Below are 6,008 nucleotides of genomic sequence, written 5' to 3' on the forward strand. Positions count from 1 at the left end.
AATGAGGAAGAGAGAGAAGGAGGGGGAGTGTGCAGGCTAGAGGGAGGAGCAGGAGAGAGAGACAGAGAGAGAGAGAGAGAGAGAGAGAGAGAGAGAGAGAGTTCAGTTCAGTTGTGTCATGTTAATAGCCCTTTATCACACAAGCATGTCTCAAAGGGCTTTACATAGCATCATCACAGTCATAATTATCATACATCTACAATCAACATAGGTTACATACATCATATATCTACACTCAACATAGGTTACATACATCATACATCTATAATCAACATAGGTTACATACATCATATATCTACACTCAACATATGTTACATACATCATATATCTACACTCAACATAGGTTACATACAGTACATAGGTTATGTCCATATGAAATGTGTTTTTCAGATCAGAATGATTTGGAAATCATCTCCAAAGCGCATGGAGCATTTTTTGTTTTGTTTTGTTTTTCCCCTGGCATCGCACGCAGCACAGGTCAGGACGTAATGGTCAGACGGACGCTAGCCGTCTTTAGTCGAACGCTAGGACCCCTATTTAGTCCGCATGGGCCCCTTTGATGATATTTTGTCTCTCAAACCAAAATCTGAGGATATTTCTGGGTATGATTTTGTCCAGAGTTCCATAACTGTATTGTAGCTAGAGATACTGTAACAGAGAAACTATGATCACAACAACCCTCCACCCCCACGGAAACAAATGTCACTCAAAGCTGAAACTACAGATTGTAGCCAAGTCTCTATTTTAACTCTTAACAACCTTGTGAATAAGCACAAACTCCTCAACAAGAGTTAACAGTTATCACAGCAAAAATAATAATACCGTATATATATATATGCATAAATCTAAATAAATTCAACAGATGATATTCTCTCTCTGCGTCTATCTCTATCTCTCTGTCTCTGCCTTGCAGGGCTCAGTACTTAGTTTCCTGTTGTGGTTTTGATGTGTGCTATGTTCTTTCAGTGTCTCTGTGCCAGTTTAAACCAAGCAGTGTTTGTTACCACATAGAAGAAATGCAAGCTCAATACAAAATAAACTAGCAGTTGACTTCGGGGAAAACCAGGAGTCGTGTGCAGACCCTAGTATCTGCATGATATGCGGACAGAACCTTATAGCAGGCAAGGATCCACAGCACGCCTGCATTCGTTGCCTGGGTTGGTTTCACGCTGTCCAAGACATCTATAACCCCGGTTCGTGCGCGCAATGTTTCCAGTATTGGATGAAAGAATTATGGAAATGCCTCTTCAAGGCGATTCACCTGCGAGATGAGGTTCACCCTCACACCCCCAACTAGACAACTAGCGTTATAACTATTCCATCAACTGGCCATTTGTTTGAAAAGTAAAGCTTCTGTATTGGCTTAAAATATGTGAGATTGTGAATCCGCAATGTTTCTACAAGAACTTCTTCAAAAACTTTGTTCGGTACGTCCATCTTTTGTTTTGTTGTTTGCCGTTTTATTTTCTGATTCGGTGTCTAATTGTCAAGTTAACGAGCTATTTCCGCTGTTACTTCCTGTCTAGGGCGGGCTCTAGGCCGGAAGCAGGCAGGGTGACAAAATCACTTGTGAACGGAAGCCAGGCTCTTTCTCGCCGAGAAGAGCCTGGTGACGCGAGGTTAGGGGATGTCAGGTGATAGCGGTGGTAGTTCAGGAAGTGAAGAGATGGATGGAGTAGAATGCGGCGGGAGATTTGGAAATGGAAAAGGAAATAAATCTGGGAAGGGGAAAAAACGCAAAAAGAAAGGACAACATGGTAAATCTGATGATAGTGAAAGTGGTGAGGTTGCTGTTACTGTAGCACAAGGCAGCTCAGTGGAACAAAGGAGCAAAGATGACTACAAAGTAATTGTTAAGTTGCTGCAAGAGGGGGCTTCCTTCCGCGACTGGAATCCAGTATTGCTTACTAAGTCTTTATGTAAGGAAATCGGGGATGTAAAGAGTGCTAAAACTATGAGAGATGGATCTTTGTTGATGTTTTGTAAGGAGGGAGGAGACAACAAGGGAAAGCAATGAGAATGAATAAAATTGGTGGCAAGGACGTGCAATGCTCTTTGACTCGTGAGAGGAAGTTGGTGAGAGGGGTTAAAGGTTATCACAGGGATTCCACTAAATGTATCAGAAGAGGATCTGAAAGGAAATGTAAGGAATGCTAATGTAAGTGAGGTCAAACGTCTGAAAGCAAATAGGAGTGGCATTAAAAGTGACAGCCTGTCGATCAGGGGCGTATCTACGGGTGGGCCTGGGTAGGCACAGGCCCACCCACTTCTTGCCCTGGCCCACCCAAAAAAAAAAAAAAAAAAAAAAATTAATTGGTTGTTTTCTAGAGGCAAACTTGCTGCTGCATTGCTAGCCAATGGTTTTGTTACTTTTGTAAAAACGCAGGGCACATCATCTCCAGAGTCTAATGCATGACAACTTCATGACATCTAGGAATTTTGTTCTCTCTGTGGATAAATAAACCAGAGGGCGTCTTGTTCAAACTTGAAGCAGCCTCAGTGTTGTTATTTTTTAAACTCACAGCAGTATATGGATCAGTGGTTCTAATTTCTGTATAAAGTAACAGTATACACACAAGTATAAGCATTCATGTATGCAACATTTGGCACCTATATGTAACCTTTTAAGGTTACATATACATATAGGTTAAGGTTGAGATAATTGTATTATCATTATATGGTCCAAATATTTCAGTAAAGCACTTGAAACACTTTAAATATTCTTGCTTGGGTGGTATCATTCTACTTGAAATGATGGTCAAATGCATTATTTTTAGTAAAATAACACGTCAAATTTTTGGGCCTTTGGCCGGGCATCTGCACCCCTTCCTATCCAGGCCCACCCAATTTGATCCAGGCCCACCTATAATTCAATTTCTGCATACGCCCCTGCTGTCGATTCTGATGACGTTTGATGAAGAAAGACTTCCGGAAAAGATCTTTATTGGATACATGTGTTATGATGTGAGGCTGTATATTCCCCCACCACTTAGATGTTTCAAGTGTCAGAAGTTTGGCCATGTTGCGGCGGTGTGTAGGGGAAAGCAAAGGTGTGGCAGATGTGGTGGAGAACATGAGTATGGCAAATGTGCAGAGGGGGCAAAGCTGAAATGTTGCAACTGTGGAGGGGAACATAGCTCAGCATACCGCGGGTGTGAGGTTAGTAAGAAAGCGGAAGAGGTGCAGCGAGTCAGGGTTTCTCAGGGAATCAGCTATGCAGAGGCAGTAATGAAGGTTGCTGAAGACACACAGGTGTCAACCGTGTCAACACGAAATAGAACTGACGCTAAGAACAGTGATGTTGTTATAAGGAAATGTGAAGGATGTGACAAGGTAAATGAGGAAACTGATCGTGGCTAAGAATGATTTTGTACTGTTTATGGCAGACATTGTCAACTGTTCAGCACAGACCACTAGCCAAAATGAAAGGCTCAAAATAATTGTTAAGTCAGCTGAGAGGTACCTTGCTGTGAAAGGGCTGCACTGGGAAACTGTTATTATATTCTGATATGTAGCCTACCATATTCTGAATGCAGATACTCAATCATCTCAGGCATGTGGTGGATCCTAATGGTGTTAGCCTTGCTTCAGTGGAATGCAAGAAGCTTAATTGCAAATGGCCAAGAGTTTAAGAATTATATTGATAATTTGGGAGAAAAGCCTGATGTTCTCTGTATACAGGAGACATGGTTGAAACCACAATTGGATTTTATTATAAAGGGGTACACTGCAATTAGAAGAGATAGAGAATCTGGTAGAGGAGGAGGGGTTGCGACTTTCATACAGAATGGCATGAGTTATAAGGTTATATGTGTAAGCCCAAATCATGAATCAATTAGGGTGAAAGTATGGACAGACAAAGGTAGTATAGATATCATTAACTATTATAATCCGTGTGATAGACTAAGTCAAGCTATACTAGAAGATGTTGGGGGTAGAGGGTCTGTGCAAGAGAGTGTAATATGGTGTGGGGACTTCAATTCCCATAATTCATTATGGGGGAGCAATAATACAGACACAAATGGTATAGTTGTTGAAGAATATATTGATGATCACTGTTTGGTGTGTAAGAGTGGGGGCAGAGTATTCCAGTATGTATATGGTGGAGAATGGAACACCACAAGGAAGTGTATGCAGTCCAGTGTTATTTAATGTAATGATCCATGATATCTTTTCTCGGGTTCAGGAAAGTGTAGGTAAGTCTTTGTATGCGGATGATGGTGCTATCTGGAAAAGAGGCCGTAATGTATCTTATGTTAATAAGAAAATACAAGAGGCAGTACTTGAAGTGGAAAACTGGGCTAGTAAGTTTTGAGTTTTGAGTTTGAGTTTAATCATTCTGGCTTGCAATACATGATTGAATTATGCAGAATGTACACTCGAAAAAAAAAAAAAAATACACATACATTATGCATTATTAAAACAGACCCCAACATCAAAAATACAATCAACGCTACAGCCCATTAAAAAGCCTGATGCCACAAGAGATGGTGGAGTTTCTCAGTCTATTTGTTCTGGTTTTTGGCAAAGACAACTGATTGCCTCTGTGCAGAACACGGCCAGGCCTTTCTTCCTTACTAGGAGGGAGGATGTGGTGGAGCGGGTGGTTAGGCTGCTGCATGACATGTACTGAATCAGCTTCACAGTGGCCTGTTCTCTTCCTGTCTGCAGATCAGGAAGATGCAAAGAGACGTTGAACCTCATCATTATTTTGACAGCCCTTTTCTGAACCCTGTCCATGGTGGCTCGTTGTTTAGCCGTACAGCCCACAGGCAGTACACTCCCATATTCTAGACATGGTCTGATCAGTGTGTTTGTTATAGATATCGACCAGGTCTTCTACAGGGAGCCCATTTCTTGCCATCACAGTGAGAAAATGCAGACGCTTGGAGGCTTTTTTCACAGCCTCCTCAACGTGAACATCTCCACTGAGCTGATTGTCCAGGTGGAAACCCAGTGAACATCTCTACTGAGCTGATTGTCCAGGTGGAAACCCAGTGAACATCTCCACTGAGCTGATTGTCCAGGTGGAAACCCAGTGAACATCTCCACTGAGCTGATTGTCCAGGTGGAAACCCAGGTATTTTGTGCTTGTGACAACAGGGACAACCTGGCCGTTGAGGATTAGAGGGGCTGGCTGGGGAGGGTCCTTAGCGAAGCTCCATTGACTTCTTGCCATTGAGAAGCATGTTATTTGCTGCAGCCCATTCCTCAAGCCGCTTTGCTTCACCTGCCATTGATGTATCAGTTCCTATGTCAGAGAGTCTAATGGCACGGGACAGCCCTATATCGTCAGCATACCCTATATCAAGTGTATCATTGAACAGGACTGATCGGATGGACATATATAACAGGAACAGGTAAGGTGAAATGACGCCCCCTTGTGGAACCCCAGATGTAATATCTTTCCATGTGCTATATATGCTATTAGCCACAACTCTCTGTCTTCTCCCTGTTGTATAGCTGTGGAGCCAGGTGAGGGCTAAATGGGGATTCAAACTGTCTGTAGCAACGACACAAGTAATTTGTTTTTCAAGGCGGCATAAAATCGCGCCCATGTCCCTGAAATTGTATGAACAACCTCTTGAGCAGGTAAAAGTGATTAGATTTCTTGCTGTATGGTTTGATGAAAAGCTCACATGGAGAGTTAATTTGGATAAAGTTAAGACTAAGTGTCAAAAGGTTATCAACATACTCCGATGTTTGTCTGGACAGGAGTGGGGAGCAAGTAGAACATCACTACAAAATATATACTGGGCACTCATGAGATGTGTCTTTGATTATGGGTGTGTAGCTTACATGTCAGCAGCAGAGTCAAACCTCAAGAAATTAGAGTCGTTACAAGCTCAGGCGTTGATAATCTGTAGTGGATCTTTTAAAACATCTCCAGTGGCAGCAATGCAGGTGGAGATGGGGGACATGCCTCTGAGGATTAGGAGGGTGAAGTTAATGCTGGCATACTGGGTTCATCTCCAGGGTCATAGTGACACACATCCTGCCAAGAGCAT

The sequence above is a fragment of the Poromitra crassiceps genome, assembly GCF_964638095.1.
Source record: "Poromitra crassiceps genome assembly, chromosome: 23".
NCBI lineage: Eukaryota > Metazoa > Chordata > Actinopteri > Beryciformes > Melamphaidae > Poromitra > Poromitra crassiceps.